This window comes from Octopus sinensis, linkage group LG6 (assembly GCF_006345805.1).
Source record: "Octopus sinensis linkage group LG6, ASM634580v1, whole genome shotgun sequence".
Classification (NCBI taxonomy): domain Eukaryota; kingdom Metazoa; phylum Mollusca; class Cephalopoda; order Octopoda; family Octopodidae; genus Octopus; species Octopus sinensis.
Genome location: NC_043002.1, coordinates 110,831,845 through 110,849,949, shown reverse-complemented (window position 1 = coordinate 110,849,949; position 18,105 = coordinate 110,831,845). Strand labels below are relative to the sequence as shown.

General features: G+C 40.4%; 1 long non-coding RNA gene across 1 annotated transcript in view; it reads right to left on the bottom strand.

Moving 5' to 3' along the window:
* Nucleotides 1-1,450: 1,450 nt before the first annotated feature.
* LOC118764023 overlaps nt 1,451-18,105 on the bottom strand; it is an 18,569-nt gene continuing 1,914 nt past the window's right edge. The window contains exons 2-3 of the long non-coding RNA XR_004999808.1: nt 5,017-5,019; nt 1,451-1,588 (exon numbers count right to left, since the gene is read on the bottom strand). This is a non-coding gene — a long non-coding RNA (uncharacterized LOC118764023). The remainder of the gene's footprint in view (nt 1,589-5,016; nt 5,020-18,105) is intronic.

Below are 18,105 nucleotides of genomic sequence, written 5' to 3'. Positions count from 1 at the left end.
ATAGATCCGCGCCCGGGTGGGAAAAATGGAAAACAATATGTGTAACAGGTGTAAGGCATCGTATATTGAAGGAATATGACGAAAAAAATGCGCGCTGGTGGGGAAGGGGGCTCGGAAAATACCCACGATCAACCGTAGAGGATCCGAGCAGTAAACCTCAACACCCGGTCGCAGGAGCGCAACAGAAACCGTCTAAATACTTCTAATGCAATGTATATTCAACAAACAACAACACCAGTTTTCAAACCAGCTTTCACATGATCCACGAAATACGTCGTCGTCGTCGTTGTCCCCGCCGTCGCCGCTGTTTTCACGTCCACTTTTCTAGCTTTGCATGAGTCGGACGGAATTTATCGAGACATATTTTCTATGGCTGGATGCCCATCCTATCGTCGACACTCACCTGTTTCCAAGCAAGTCATTTGTCCTTGAACAGACATGATTTCATGAGTTTCATGCAAGAGTGGAAATAAAGAACGTCGCTCTTACGACTGTGATGCTTCTTAACAACAATTGCCCGATTCCAATACATGGTACACGCACTCATATACATATCACAGGTTTCTTTCCATCAACCAAATTCACCACAAAGTTCTGGCAGAAGACACTTCTTCAAGAGGTCACACTGTGAGTGGGATGCAGGCTTCTTAATTACATTGCCATGCCTATACCTATTTCTTTATTACCCACAAGGGGCTAAACATAGAAGGGACAAACAAGGACAGACATAGGTATTAAGTCGATTACATCGACCCCAGTGCGTAACTAGTACTTAATTTATCGACCCTGAAAGGATGAAAGGTAAAGTCAACCTCGACGGAATTTGAACTCACAACGCAACGGCAGACGAAATACCGCTAAGCATTTCGCCCAACGTGCTAACGTTTCTGCCAGCTCTCCGCCTTAGCCAGCTCTCCGCCATACCTTCACACCTATATATATACGTGTGTGTTTTATGTTTATCTATGTGTATTTATTAATATACATATTTACATCTTCATGTACACATTAACATAAGTATGTTAAATGATGATTGTAATGATGGGATGCATACACACACATATGCACCCATATATACATACATATACATATATATATTCCAAGAAAGTTAGAGGTTGTGAATCCAACCAACTAAGGGATAATATCTCTCCAATCTACTGCTGGTAGAATACCCAATTATTAATACACAAGTGTTATTTCATTGCATGGCAATTACATTACCGAGTATAATAAAGGGGTGAGGGTAAAAAGTTATTTTACCCTTAATTTATGTGGAATGATGTCAGCAGCTGGGGAGCTGACCGGAAGAGGAAGGGTGCAGGAGTGATGTGCATGCAGGCAGGGGATGATTGGCATTGCGGGGTAGCCGAGAGTGTTGGACGTTTTGAGTGCTTCGACAAGGTAAGGGAAAAGCAGCTGCTATTTTTAGCACTGGGAGAGGGGCTGTGGTGATGATGCGGGAAATCCTAGAGAAGACGAGAGCGGAAGATCCGGTCAGGGGGAACTGGTATGTACCCAAGACGGAATATGGGACTGTCTGGTGTGATGCTAACAGTATAGCGATAGGGGTTGTGTTGGAGGTCGAAGGCTCCAAAAATTGCTCTTGCATACAAACGGTGAGCAGAAGCCTTTCCACACATGGCCTGGCTTTGGAAAGCAGACGACTTTAACCACATCAATGTTGACGAATTAGATGCGGTGCTGAAGGGGGTGAACTTGACCTTGAAATGGGGGCTGTGCTCAATCGAAATCTGGACAGATTCGACCACTGTGCTTGGCTGGGTAGGATTGGTGATCACTGGTGAGAGGAGAGTTTGGATGGAAGGTTCCATGGAGATGTTGGTGAAGTGCCATCTAGGAGTTCTAGGAGAATTGTTTGCTGAGTTCAGACTGAAGCTGAATATGGTTTTCGTGCCTTCGGAGAGAAACGGGGCAGACGCACAGACCAGGGTGAAAAGGGCATGGATGGAGGAGGCAGAGAAAGGGCTAGCTGCAACGTGTCGGTTGGATGACTCTGAACTGAAGAGACTGCATGCTATGCATCACTTGGGTGTGGACAGGACCCTGTACCTCGCGAAGATGATTGATGCTGACGTCACTAGGAGAAGCATCTGGAAAGTGGTCGGGAGCTGCGACAGGTGTCAGTCCATTGACCCTGCTCTGTGTGGGCATGAGGAAGGAAACCTTTTGGTGGAGCACAACTGGAAGAGGATAGCTGTGGATGTGACGCACTACCGTCAGGGAATGTATCTCTCCATGGTCGACTGCGGGCCAGGCTGGCTGGCCATTTGGAGGGAGTTGAGGACTGGCATTGTTGACAAGATTGTGCAGATTTTGAATGGGATAATTTTAGAGAGGGGTCCTGTGGAAGAACTGTTTATTGACAATGGGGTGGCGTTTCGTTCAGAAGCTCGACCTGTGGAAAGTGCTCCGCTTGTTCAGAGCAGTGTATAGGCTGAGCGGTAACGGAATCGTAGAGAGGCACCATCGGACAGTTAAGGCCATAGCGGAAAGAAGACACATTTCGCTGCTGGTAGGAGTTTTCTGGTACAACATGTCTCCCCGATCTGGACAAGCTGAAGAATCTGTGCCATACAAAGAGCTATTTAAATAGGAATGGAGGCATCCGAGTAAAGTGCTGAAGTGTCACGAGGAAGAGAAGGGATCCGCCCGCGTGAAAATAGGAGAGGAAGTCTGGGTTAAGCCACCGAAGGCGCGCTGTCATCATCATTCATCATTGTTCGACCGTGGTCGAGACAATGGAATTTACCATGCTACGCCAGACTTCACGGTCCATCATGGCATTACGGAGGTCCTGTTGCTGGATGCCTGTATCCCTGGAGATTACATCAGGGTAGGAGAGTGTGCGCCCTCTGGTATTGCGAGTAGATGGCTTCCAGAGGAGAAGAGTAGAAATTACTCCTTTTTCAGCTCTACAACAATGTCCAGCAAACTGGACTCTCCTACCTTTCACAAGAGTTTCCCATTTATTTGCATTTTGGTTGGATGGAGCAGAGGAACGGTGACGGCAGTCAATTCCAGAAACAATGTCTCTGTGGATGGAATTCTGCAACATGTCTTGGACCTTTGCAGGGATGTCGCTTCACCAGATGATGATTGTGGAGAGGAGGAGAATGAGGTGCCTAGGCTGAGAAGATCCTGACGTGCAAGGCACTCTCCCAGTTGGATGGTGAACTTCAACATGGTGTAGAGAGAATGTGATTTTATATTTTATGTATTACTAGCAGTATCACCCGGCGTTGCTCGGGTTTGTAAGGGAAATAACTATATAAGCATTTTTAGAGATGTAAAGTATAATAGCCATCTCAATATGGCTAACCACAAAGGCGGGGTGTTACTGTAGCTTTTTACGTTCTGAGATTTAATAAAACATTTTTAGAGAGTTACTTCCCTTATATAAACCGAGCGAAAATGCATTAAAAATGTGAAAAATTGATGGTAATTTTTTTTTTAAATTGTAAACTCATCGTAGATGCACGCTATTACCCAGAAGGGCTCGATATGAATCACGACTATAAGATACCCGGTTTTGGTTAAACTGCACCGCAAAATGTGGGAGTAGTTAGGAATCTAAATCGTAGGAGACAGACACACAACTTCTCTTTTATATATAAAGATATATGTAAAGCATAATATGTTATACATGTATGTATATTGTTATAATTGTCTTTTTAAAAAATAAATAAATAGACATAATATAATGTCTAAAAGTTGATGAATACCACCTCTTGACCCCCTCCATTTTCTTATTGCTGTATATGTGTGTGTGTATAATTAACAGAATGAGATAAAATATCCAAGGCTATGAAAGATTTCAGAACATTTATAAAGAGAATGTCTTACAGCTGTTTCAAGGATATTTTATATATCAGAGACAGTGCGAGAAAATGGTTCAGCAATAGTTATTATAGAGAAGATATGGAATACACAGTGAAGTGGAGGAAAGAAAACAGAAGTTAGATAAGGATACACACATACACACACACATATATATACATATATACTTACTTGGAAACAGATGTGTGGTGTTCATTCAAATAATGATATATATGATATATATAATCATCATCATCATCATCATCATCATTTAGCGTCCGCTTTCCATGCTAGCATGGGTTGAACGGTTCAACTGGGGTCTGTGAAGCCAGAAGGCTGCATCAGGCCCAGTCTGATCTGGCAATGTTTCTACGGCTGGATGCCCTTCCTAACGCCAACCACTCCGAGAGTGTAGTAGGTGCTTTTACATGCCACTGGCACTAGGGCCAGTCAAGAGGTACTGGCAATGGCCATGCTCAAATGGTGTTTTTTATGTGCCACCTGCTTGGGGGCCAGTCCAGCGGCACTGGCAACAACCTTGCTTAAATATTGTTATTCATGTGCCACCGGCACGAGTGTCAGTAAGGTGACGCTGGTAACGATCACACTCGAATGGTGTTTTTTACATGCCACCAGCATGGGAGCTAATCAGTTGCCCTGGCAACAATTACGCTCGGATGGTGCTCTTAGCACTCCACTAGCACGGATGCCAGCCATGCGGTGCTGTCATCGAATTTGATTCCGATTTCGATTTCATTTGCATCAACAGGTCTTCACAAGTAGAGTTTATTGTCCAGGTATGCATAAGTGGGCTGATTACACCCCTGGCATAGGCCATGGGTTTTGGTCTTACTTGGCTTGCCAGGTCTTCTCAAGCACAGCAAATTTCCAAGGAACTCGGTCACTAGTCATTGCCTCAGTGAGGCCTAATGTTCGAAGGTCGTGCTTCACCACTTCATCCCAGGTCTTCCTGAGTCTACCTCTTCCACAGGTTCCCTCAACCACTAGGGTGTGTCACTTTCTCACACAGCTATCCTCATCCATTCTCACCACATGACCATACCAGCGCAGTTGTCTCTTGCACTCCACATCTGATGTTTTTTATGTCCAACTTTTCTCTCAAGGCACTTACACTCTGTCGAGTATGCACACTGACATTACACATCCAGCGGAGCATACTGCCTTCATTCTTTGTAAGCTTACGCATGTCCTCAGCAGTCACGGCCCATGTTTCACTGCCATGTAGCATGGCTGTTTGTACACATGCGTCATACAGTCTACCTTTTACTCTGAGCGAGAGGCCCTTTGTCACCAGCTGAGCTCTCTGAACATTGCCAAGGCTATTCTTATTCTAGCAGGTACACTTTCAGAGCACCCACCCCCGCTACTGACTTGATCACCTAGGTAATGGAAGCTATCAACTACTTCTAGTTTTTCTCCCTGGAATGTGACAGAAGTTGTTCTCTACACATTTTCAGTGTTCATTGCTCCTGAGCATCTGCCACATACAAAAACTTTCTTCCCAGTTAGCCTTCCTTTGATATTGCTGCACCTCTTATGTGTCAGGGTACATCTTATAGAGTTTCTATCTACGCCTTTTCTACAGATCGAGCAAGACCATCTACCTGAAGGGATTTGTTATTTGTCGGCCTTCTTACTTATTAGGACTTTGGTTTTAGCTAGGTTGACTCTAAGGCCCTTCGATTCTAACCCTTGTTTCCACACTTGAAACTTCTCCTCTAGTTCTGATAGTGACTCAGCAATTAGAGCAAGGTCATCAGCAAGGAGCTCCCAGGGGCATCCTGTCTTGAATTCCTCTGTTATTTCCTAGAGAACTATGATAAATAGAAGGGAGCTGAGGACTGAACCTTGGTGGACCCCAACGTCTACCCTGAATTCTTTAGTGTACTCCTTGCCAACTGACAGCATCCCTGTACATTGGGTATGACTCCTTTGTGTATCATCTAGTTAACTATATGGGTGACTAGGCTATAGCCAACACCACCAGATATTTTGAGCATCTCTGCAGTGATTCCTGATGGGCCGGAGGATTTCCCTATCTTCATACTCTTAATTGCTTTATCTACCAAGGTACTGTCAATTTGGATAGCTGGTCCCTCAGTTGGGTTGACATTCAGCAGAATCTCTTTTTCCCATTCATTCTCTTTATTGAGCACCTTTTATAGTGACATCTCCAAACCTCTCTCTTTGCAGTCTCGTTTAGTGCAAGTCAACCATCATCCATGTGGGCACATTTCTCTCCTACGGCATCATGATTCTCTCTCACACACTGTCTTGCAACATGAAATACCTCAAGTCTTTGGTCCTCATGGCACAGAACATTGGCAAATTTTTTCCTATCTGCTTCTCCTCTGGTTAAATAAACCTGTCTCCTAGCTTCTCATAGTCTGATACAATTCCCTGCTACCACTGTTCTTCCAGACCTTCCAAGCCTGTTTCTGCTCTTTGATAGCCCTGTTAACAACATTATTCCACTACCATGTTATCTTGGATTGAGAGGGGACTTTGCACCATCCACAGATCTGGTCCGCGGATCTCAGCAGGTTGTCCTTTAGAAACCTCCAGTTGTCTTCCACATCGTGTGAAGCTATATCCCCTTCTATTTCATCAAAGGCTTCAAGTAATGCATCTCTAAATCTCTGTCCATTCGCAGGATCTTTAAGTAGACCCTTCTCCTCCATGCTGGTCATCTTCTGGGCATCCTTTTAGCCCTGATCCTGAAGTCGCTAACTGCTAGTCTATGTTGTGTGGTACATTCTTCGTATGGGAAAGTTTTGGCATTTATAAGCAGCCTGTATACATATATATATATATATATATATATTATTCATTATTATTATTTAATTGAACGCCGCGCATCCATTTCCAAGAAAATTTATCTTAACCGTTTGATGCGACTCTGCCATTTACTGTTTTCTTCCTCCATCCTTCTCTAATTCCCTTTTCCTCCTCTTCACCATTTTCTCTCTCTCTCCCTATCTCGTTGTCTCTCTCTTGTTGCTCACATGTGACTGTCATCCATCTTTCTTTTCCTCACATGACCATCTTTCTTTTCATGCATGGACATTCAATGGACTGGATGTTTTTTTTTCTCTTCCATCTTTCCTCTTTTCAAAGAAAATATGTTTCCCAGCATTCACTATTTTCCTCTAGTTCTGGCCTAATGACCCCCCACGTTTGTTTTCTTTTGCAGTTTGAAAAGGACCCCAGATCAAATGATTGTTTTAAGATTCCTGTTCTTTTAGTCAATCAAAGCTTACATCTTTTGCTCTCATTGAGGTATAGCCCCAGTTCTAGGAGCCTCCATTTATGTATGGTGTCCCTTTCTGTTTTAAACACTATATGTAAGTGGCTAGGGACATAATGTTGCTCCTCCTAAAGGAAGACCTATGAAAGGTTCTAGTAAGCAAGAAAACAGAGAGTACCCTTCCCCCATCAGGTAAAAAGTCCTGCTCAATATGTAGAGAAGGTGTAGACAATATGTAGGAAAGGTGTTTCCTTGTATACCTCCACTGTCTTTTTTCTGTTCCTAACTTTGACCGTGCATAAATCCTAAATTTTGTTTTGGAATTCATGGGAGCAACTGTCTTTGAATTGTCATTGAATGCTCGAAATGAGGAGTAGATAGACAGCCGACAACTGATGAAGGATTCTTCTCTGTGTTTACTTTTCTTGTTTCCCATTTTTTTCTCTAATTCATTGTGTATTTAACTCATTTGTTTTCGTATTTCCTGTTGTTTACTCAGTTGATGTCCTATACCCATATATACATATGTATATATATCATGTGATCACGTGACCGACCAGACCATCAGATGTTTTTACACATCGCTGGTCACAATGCGTTCGCATTGTTTTTTAGCCTTTGAATGATGCCACCCCGCTGGCTAAGCAAGCAGGCCAAGAGAAGAAAGAGTGGGAGAAAGTTGTGGTGAAAGAGTACAGCAGGAATCACCACCCCCTGCCGGAGCCTCGTGGAACTTTTAGGTGTTTTCGCTCAATAAACACTCACAACGCCCGGTCTGGGAATTGAAACCGCGATCCTACGACTGCGAGTCCGCTGCCTTAACCACTGGGCCATTGCGCCTCCATGCATGTATATATATATATATATATATATATATATATATATATATATATATATGAATGCCTTTCCTCCCTTGGACACAAAGACCGGTGAGGCAAGCGAAGTCGATATAGAACTCATCCGACGACAGACACCCATCCCAACCCCCCATGCTTGCGAAGACATGTTGGGGCAAGCGAAATCGAAACCGAATTGAACCAGCCAGGATCCCTGGCTGGTGGTACGCAAAGCACTATCCGACTCGGGGCGTGGCACGTAAAATACTCCAATGCGACCGTACGACAGGCACCCATGCCAACCCCCTTTGCTTGTGAAGACATGTTGGGGCAAGCGAAATCGAAATCGAATGAACCAGCCAGGATCCCTGGTCTGGTGGTACGTAAAAAGCACTATCCGACTCGTGGCCGTGGCACGTAAAATACTCCAATGCGACCGTACGACAGGCACCCTTGCCAACCCCCTTTGCTGTGAAGACATGTTGGGGCAAGCGAAATCGAAATCGAATTGAACCAGCAGGATCCCTGGTCTGGTGGTACGTAAAAAGCACTATCCGACTCGTGGCCGATGCCAGCACCGCCTCGACTGGCTCCGTGCCGGTGGCACATAAAATACACCAATCTGACCGTGGCCGTTGCCAGCCCCGCCTGGCACCTGTGCAGGTGGCACGTAAAAAGCACCCACTACACTCACGAGTGGTTGGCGTTAGGAAGGGCATCCAGCTGTAGAAACATTGCCAAATTAGACTGGAGCCTGGTGCAGCCTTCTGGCTTCCAGAAACCCGGTCGAACCGTCCAACCCATGCTAGCATGGAGAAGGACGTTAAACGATGATGATGATATATATATATATATATATATATATATATATATTATATAAAAGGCTTAGTAAAATAAATCACTTTGCCGCATACTGAACTCATTAGAAATAGTTTTAAAAAAGTTTTTTTAGCTGCTATTTCTAATGAGTTCAGTATGCGGCAAAGTAATTTATTTTACTAAGCCCTTTTATATAATGTAATAATTTGAATTCGCCTTAAATGGTCCCTTTGCATACTGAATACTTGGTGAAATTGATTAATAATTAATTAATTTTACCCTCAATTGTTGAAATTATATATATATATATATATATTATTTATATTATTATATATATGTACATATACACATGTATGTGTATAAATACATACATATTTACGCATATGCACTCACATACACACACATATATACATATACATATTTAGAAGATTGCTTGTTATGGTCGGTCAGAGAGTGACCATTGGTTTTGTACCTGTAAAGTACTTAGCTGTATAGGCAACTTGTCACTCGTTTTCTGGAGGTGCATAACCTCCTTACAGCTGCAGGGAGGGATAATACAGTTAATTTTGTAAACTAAAAAGGTTTTGATTGAAACTCTGCTGGGAAAAACCTTGGGTGAGGCAAAGTTATTCCCTTTAGATTGGTTCCAGTTATGTCCATGACAGACTAGCTGAAGTTGGCCGCATTTCCCTAGTCAGCAAGTGGGAAATTTCATATTTTCAATATGAATTTCCTCTAATGAGGGCACTGACTAAACATCTCTCTTTTGCAGTTTGAAAAGGTCCCCAGATCAAATGATTGTTTTAAGATTCCTGTTCTTTTAGTCAATCAAAGCTTACATCTTTTGCTCTCATTGAGGTATAGCCCCAGTTCTAGGAGCCTCCATTTATGTATGGTGTCCCTTTCTGTTTTAAACACTATATGTAAGTGGCTAGGGACATAATGTTGCTCCTCCTAAAAGAGGACCTATGAAAGGTTCTAGTAAGCAAGAAAACAGAGAGCACCCTTCCCTCATCAGGTAAACAGCCCTGCTCAATATGTAGGAAAGGTGTAGACAGGAATTCCATGTGGAGTATCCAGTGCAATGGGATAGTTGGAAGGTTATCTGAGAAGGTAGTATTTGCATGTAGAAGATGCACAGGAGTCATAAAAACTACAAATACTCAGGAAATCGATTTTATCAAATGCCCTGAAGGCTTTTTAGAGGTAGTGGATAATTTCTGCTACCCAATTAGCTGTGGGAAAGGATGCATGGAAAATGTAATTGCTAGAATAAGAATAGGATAAAAAAAATTCAGAGAGCTTTTACCTGTTGGCAACCAAAAGTCTCTCTGTTATAGTGAAAGGAATATTGTATGAGGCATATATATGAACAGCAATGGTAGTGTAATGTGGGCCCTGAATGCAGAAGGCATATGAAGACTAGAGAGGAATGAAGCTAGTATGCTCCACTGGATGTGCAATGTCAGTGTATATATTGGATAGAGTGCTAGTGTACTGAGAGAAAAGTTATACATAAGAGGAATTAGATGTGTGCAATAGAAAAGAATGCACTGGTATGGTCATGTGATGCATATGGATGTAGACAGTTGCATATAGAAATACTGATCACTTAAAGTGGATGGAACTTGTGGAAAAGGCAGATTCAGGAAGACTTGGGACAAGGTACTGAAGGCCAATCTTGAGACACTGAGCCCTGAAATGGAGATGACAAAAGACTGAGATATCTGGTGCATTTCTTTTCTCAAGAAGACCCATCTACCACATTGGTGCTGGTGCCTCACAAAAAGCACTAGTGCTGGTGACATGTTAAAAGCACTGGTGCTGGGATCACATAAAAAGCACCCAGTACACCCTGTAAGATTTCTCTGTACACTATGTAAGGTTAGGAAGGTCATCCAGCCATAGAAACCATGCCAGAACAGAAAATGAAGCTTGGTGCAGGCCATGGCATTGCCAGTTCCTGACAAACTATCCAACTCATGCCAGCATGGAGAATGGATGTTGACTGATGATGATGGTGATGGTGATGGTGATGATATACAGACAATTAGTGAAATGTAGATATGCCTAGTATAGAAAACACATAGTAGTGCTCAAACTCCATATTCTCCATCCAGGATTAGGTCCACAATGCCAAGAGTGGCTATAAGAGACATCCAGGTGAGCTGATATGGAGATAGTGGTGCAGATAAACACAATTAGGCCCCCCTCTCTCTGTGTCTGATTGTCTCTCTCTCTCACACATACATACGTACACACACACACATGCAAACATACATGCATATATACATACATATATATATACATGTGGAGGCGCAATGGCCTAGTGGTTAGGGTAGCGGACTCACGGTCGTAGGATTGCGGTTTCGATTCCCCGACCGGGCGTTGTGAGTGTTTATTGAGCGAAAACACCTAAAACTCCACGAGGCTCCAGCAGGGGGTGGTGGCGATCCCTGCTGTACTCTTTCACCACAACTTTCTCTCACTCTTTCTTCTGTTGGCCTGCTCGCTTAGCCAGTGGGGTGGCGTCATTTGTAGGCTAAAACAATGCGAAGCGCATTGTGACCAGCGATGTGTAACAACATCTGATGGCCTGGTCGGTCACGGTGATCACATTGATATATATACATAGATACATATTACTACATATATTCATAAGGATAAATACATACATATCTGTGTGTGTGTGTGTGTGTGTGTATAGAAAAAAATTCACACACCCTATCCAATCAAACCTAAGTACATTTCTTTTCTTCATGCTTATCTCTCACCTCTCAGTCCTGACCTCACTGCCCTGCTCCCTATATCAATGTTATCCTGTCATCCTCCACCTCCTCTATATACCCATGTCCCCCCTCCCCTGGTCACTGCATTTCCCATCCCCACATTCTTTGCATTCATGTGAAGTCCCTACTCCCTACTCATGCACCCTTTGCAATAGTCTACCATCCCATTTATATTCTGATCCCCACACCTTGAGGGTATGCCCTACCACCTCCCCACCATCCAGCTTACTCTGCCATCCCATTTATATTCTGATTTCCATGCTTGAGGGTATACCCTGGCACTCCAACACCATATCTCTCTCCCAAACTCTCTTGCATTCTTGCCCTCTTCCTCTCTCTCCCTCCGACTGGCTAACCATGTATCTCTTCTACAGCAAGACACCTGTCTCAATCCCTCTGTCATACTCTAATCTTTCATCAGCTGACACAAGGCCACTTCCTTCACTGCTCTTCCAAAAGAGTGGTTGGTGTTTGGAAGGGCACCCAACTGTAAAAATCATGCCAAAACAGAGGCTACTTTGCCTCCATGAGGCCCAACACTCGAAAGGAATTCAGCCACTTTGCTTCTGTGAGGCCTAATGCTTGAAAAGAACTTGACTACTTTGCCTCCGTGAGGCCCAATGTTCCAACGGTGCCCTTTATGTGCTACCAGCATGGGTGCCAGTTACGTGACACCAAAATCAGACATGACTACGATTTCACTTGGCTTGATGGGTCTTCTTATCACCAAAGGTTTCAGCTATTAGTCATTGCCTCTGTGAAGCTCAAAGTTTGAAGATCATGCTTCACCATTTCATCCCATGTCTTCCTGGGTCTAACTCTACCACAGGTTAAAGATTAGCATTTCTTTACACAGCTGCCCTCATCCATAAACATCACATGACCATACCAGTGCAGTTGTCTCTCTTGCACACCATCTCTGATTCCTCTTGTGCCTAACTTTTCTCTCAAGATGCTTACACTCTGTCAAACATGCACACTGGCATTGCACATCCAGCAAAGCATACTGGCTTCATTTCTTTCAAGCCTATGCATGTCCTTGGCTGTCACAACCCATGTTTCACTGCCATGTAGCACACCTGCTCATACACAGGCATCATACAATCTACCTTTCACTCTGAGAGAGAGGCACTTTGTTGCTAGCAGAGGTAGAAGCTCTCTAAAGTTTGCCCAGCCTAATCTTATTCTCATAGCTATGCTCTCGGAGCACCCCACTCCACTACTAACTTGGTCATCTAGATAACAGACAATATCTACTACCCCTAGCTTTCCCCCTGGAGTCTATTTTATGCACATTTTCAGCACTTATTGTAACTTTCACATACAAAAGCTAGTTTTCTCGTTAACCTTTCTCTGATATTGCTGTACCTTTTATGTGTCCAGAGCTTACACTGAGTACATCTTATGGAGTTTCTACCTACGCACTTTTCTACAGATCGAGCTGGGTCATTTACCCGAAGGGGTCTGTGATTTGTCTGCCTTCCTACTTACTAAGACTTTGATTTTTGCTAGGTTAACTCTAAGGCCCTTCAATTCTAGATCTTGCTTCCATACCTGGAACTTGTCTAGTTCTGGTAGAGATTCAGCTGTAAGAGCACTGTCACCAGCATAGAGGAGCTCCCAGGGGCAGCCTATCTTGAATTCCTCTGTTATTATCTGGAGGATTATAATGAACAAGAGGAGGCTGAGCACTGATCCTTGGTGAACCCCTACTTATACCCAATAACAGTCAAATCTTCAAATTGCACACTATTGCCTGAAAAACAAGAATACATTGGATAATGCAGCCTTAAATGACTAAGGGGTGGAATAAAGACATTTCATTAACGATCATTTCTAATATGGTTACAAGATTGCAAATTTGGCAGGTGAGATTAGTTGATCAAATTGCCCTTATTTTACAGACTCTAGAAGGATGAAAGGTGGTGGTTTGAACTCAGCCCATAAAGGGTTGTAACTAAATATCACAAGGTATATTTGCCAACATTCAAATAATTCTGCCAATCCACCACATTAAACCATTAATAATTTCACAACAAATAAAACAACATATGCAATTAAAATTCAATTGATTTTTTATTCATCAAAGTTTTTTTGCTTTTGTTTTTGTTATTGCTCCTACAAGAATGTTCTTGAAGGTGCTTTGAAGTTTATCAGACCATGGTGACTGTTACACAATGTTACCCTTTTTTTTTTTTTTTGGTTAGGTCTGCTTGAATTTTCATGATATCAAATGATTGTACACATAGTTTACCCCGAGATAGGAGATGTTTGAAATGAAGAAATCTTTGAATGTAGTGAAGGACAGAGAGAGCAAGTTTGCTCTACGATAAATTTTGAAAAAAAGAAATAAGAGAAAAAAAAAAACAGGACTGAAGTTTTCTCAGTGGTTCAGTTTAAAACAGCATATATATATATGTGTATATATGTATATATATGAGAGAGAAGGAGAGAGAGAGAAGGCTAGCAAAATCTGAGTGGTAACAGGTAAGCTCAACTAAAATAATTGGCTCCGTAGTTATTTCTATATTCAGAAAAGTTTTACATAAGGTGACCAATAATTCTTATTGGAAGACTTGCAATTAAACACAGAGATAGATGGATAGGCAGGTAGACGTCCAAAATAATTGTGGAGAGGCTACGCTATATATATAAACAATAAATACAAACACTACTGATTTCTTTTCGCTAGGTGCAAGGCCAATTTCTGTAGAAAGATCTAATCAACTGGATCAAGCAATATCACTGTACTTATTTTATTAAATCCAAATACCTTTTTTTAAAATGAAAAAAAAAAAAAGATCAAACTACAGTAGTATTTGAACTTGGAGAGAAAAAAAACAAATGAAATTTTAAATGCTGTTCAGCGCTACCATTTCTACCAACTCACTTCTCAACTCCCCCCCCCCACACCATACCACATCCCCCAGAGTTAATATTGAAAAAGCTGTAAATTTATATATGAGTTGACATGGTTATTAACTAAAAATATCATAAAAACTCTTGAAGAAATATAAACACGAAAATGTTGGCAGAAATACATATTTGCAGTATTCGGTTTTATGGCAGTCAAATTATGTGTGTGTGAGTGTGTATGTGTGTGAGTGCGTGTGTGTGAGTACGTGTGTGCGCGTGTGTGTTTATACACATAGACCATTGATTTTGATTGGTTATTAGAAGATTGGCATAATAAGAGTTGTTTACAGAAAAACTGTTCTTGAACCAGCATTTGCTGAGATAGAAAATATTGACAAACATAGCCAAAATGTGGATTTAAATAAGCATGACAAATTTAGCTAGGAAATAAATCTGAGGAATTAGAAGCCAAAATGAAATAAATGAGGTTTTGTTCTGTTACAAATATTTGTGTTTTTACTATAACTGCTTCAAAATTGAGATAGCTCTTTAAAAATATCTTTAGAGAAGAGACCCCCAAATAAATTGTTTGCCAAGGGTGGGGACTTAGCATCATAAAGAAATACCGGCTATTGTTGTGTTGGTTCTACTTCTGTTACTCTGGGTTATAATTCAAAGAATTATGTATATAATTATTGGCAGTATATTTCAGGTTCAAACACCAACAACAATCAGAGATTCTAGTTATCACATTTTTATTTTCAGGAATCTGATAAATAGAATGATCTCCCTTTATCTGCTCTTAACTAAACAGAATACATTGCTTGATATTACTAAAATCATTATGCAACTTGGCTTTCTTCACAATTTACATAGTGTGGGAAAAAAAAAAAAAAAAAAAAAACTAATAACACATACAAACACTTTGGAAGTTTATCAATATTGAAAATATTCCTTAAAAATATAAAAAAAAAAACAAAGCAAAAATTAACTGCTTTCATTTAAAAGTCACAACCTTGGAATTGGATTTTCAACAACTTTGAATGTTTTTGTTTGTCAGCCATATGTGTGTGTATGCATGTGTACTTGTTGAGAGAGAGAGAGAGAGAGAGAGAGAGAGGTGGGTGGGGGACAGACGGTCATACATAGAAAGGGTTTGCTTTGAAAGGTTCTTTTCACAACCTGTAAGTTATAAAGATTTTCATAAAAACTTGAGTAGTTTTAATTCCAGATTACATCAAACACAAAACAGTCTAAATGATTGGGTTGCAATGGATTTAAAAAGGAAATTTTGCTTCACATTTATTATGTTTCTGGTATTTTTACATTTTATTCAATCATCTTTAAAATATTTCCTATATCTACACATATTCATTATTCTTTGGATTTGAATGAACTTAGCGCCTTTATTATGAAGTCTATATCTGTACTGCTTATATATTTTATCTGTAGTCATAAAAAATTTTGAGTTCTACAATGTTTGATCTCAATGTATGCAGTACATATGACTTGTATTCATTTCTGACTGAGGCTTTAAACACTTACTCTCTGTACTGTTTGTGTGGGAGAGATAGAGATATAGAGAGAGAGAGAGAGAGAGAGGAGAGAGAGAGAGATTGGATGGATGGATAGATAGAGTAAACTTTGATCAGGTGATCATATTAATCCATAAGAATAAAGAAATCTATATTGCAACAGAGCAAGAATACTAAATGCATTTTGTCTTCTAACAACATGAACAGATGTTATGACTCACACCTCTTCAAAGAAAGCGAAAGCCCTAACATCAAGCCACATTGCAAGACAACAGACACTATTACACACTTACACATGCATGCACGCATGGGTGCTACCTGAAGAAGATCAAAGGAAAGGCCAAACTAAAATATTGTAAAGAGAATGATTAAACGAAGTTAATAATTAAAACACTTTAAGATTCCCAAACGTGAAGTAAATCTCAAAGAATGTGTGCCATTTTGCCTAATTTATAGCTTCATAATATGAAGATAACATATTTCAAACAGTGATAAAAATATAAACCCATAGATTAAAAAATATAAAATTAATTTTGTATTGAATAGTAGAGTATAATAGAATTTAGAAAAAGAGAAATCTCATTTGAGAAAAATGACTAACAATTTAAAGTGGCAAATGACTCTGTGTACTGGTGAAGAAGGGTAACATAGTAAAATGATAAAAATAATCCTGTCTACTATAGGCACAAGGCCCAGAATTTAGTGGGAGGGGATAAGTCAAATACATTGACCCCAGTGCATAACTGGTACTTATTTTATCGACCCTGAAAGGATGAAAGGTAAAGTTGATCCCAGCAGAATTTGAACTCAGAATGTAAAGACGGAAAATAATAATAATAATAATAATAATAATAATAATAATAATAGTGATAAAAAAAGTTTCTAATATAGGTATATGAGGTGAAATTTTGAAAGTGGAGAATAGTCAATTAAATCAATGCCAATACTTGACAGATACTTTATTTTGTTAACCCCTAAAAGGATGAAAGACAAAGATGACCTAGGCAAGAATTGAATTTGGAGCTGGAACAGATACAAGGGGTTTTGTTTGGTGCTGTAAGGATTCTGATATAATCTGCCACTCTCATATAATGACAGCAATAATAATAATCTTTTCTACAATAGGCACAAGGCGCATGAATTTTTTAGGGAAGGGGTCAGTTGGTTACATCAACCCCAATACTCAACTGGTACTTATTTTATCAACCCTGAAAGGATGAAAGGCAAAAAATCAACCTTGGCGGAATTTGAACTCAGAATGTAAAGACAGATGAAATGCCACTAAGCATTTTACCCAGCGTGCTAACATTTCTGTCAGCTCACCAGCTTAATAATAATAATAATAATAATAATAATATTAATAATAATAATAATAATAATAATAATAATATTAATAATAATAATAATTATTCTTTCTCTAATTTTGGCACAAGGTCAGCAGTTTTGAGAGGCGGGGGTAATTCAATTATATTGACCCTAATACTTGACTGGCATTTTATTTTATCAACCCAGAAAGGGTAGAAAGCAAAATTGACCTCAAAAGTACTTTAACTCAGAATATAAAGAATCAGAAGAAATACTGAGTATGACATCAATAATAATAATAATAATCATAATCCTTTACAGATACAAGGCTTGAAATTTTGTGGGAGGGTGCTAGTCGATTACATCAAACCCAGTGTTTAATGGGTTCTTATTTAACTAACCCTGAAAGGATAAAAGGCAAAGTTGACCTTGGTGGAATTTGAACACTGAATGTAAAAACAGCTGGAATGCTACTAAGCCCTTTGCCCAGTGTGCCAACAATTCTGCCAGCTCACCACCCTAATAATAATGATGATGATGATGATGATGATGATGATGATGAAAAAGAGCAAGATTATTATGGTGGTGAAAGATTTTCTTAATTTTACAAGGTGAAAATCTCTTTTCTAAAGGAAATTAAATCAATATCAATGCCTTACTAGTAATACATATTTTATAATTTTCTCCACCACAGAGAATTAAGAATAAAGCAAATCCTAGTTTAAAACTGAAGGAAGACACACTAAAATATTTGGTTTGGCTTACAAGTGTCTTGGTCATTTTCTTGTAATCTTTATATATAAAAGAGAGGTTATGTGCTGTCTGTCTCCTACGATTTAGATTCCTAACTACTCCCACAT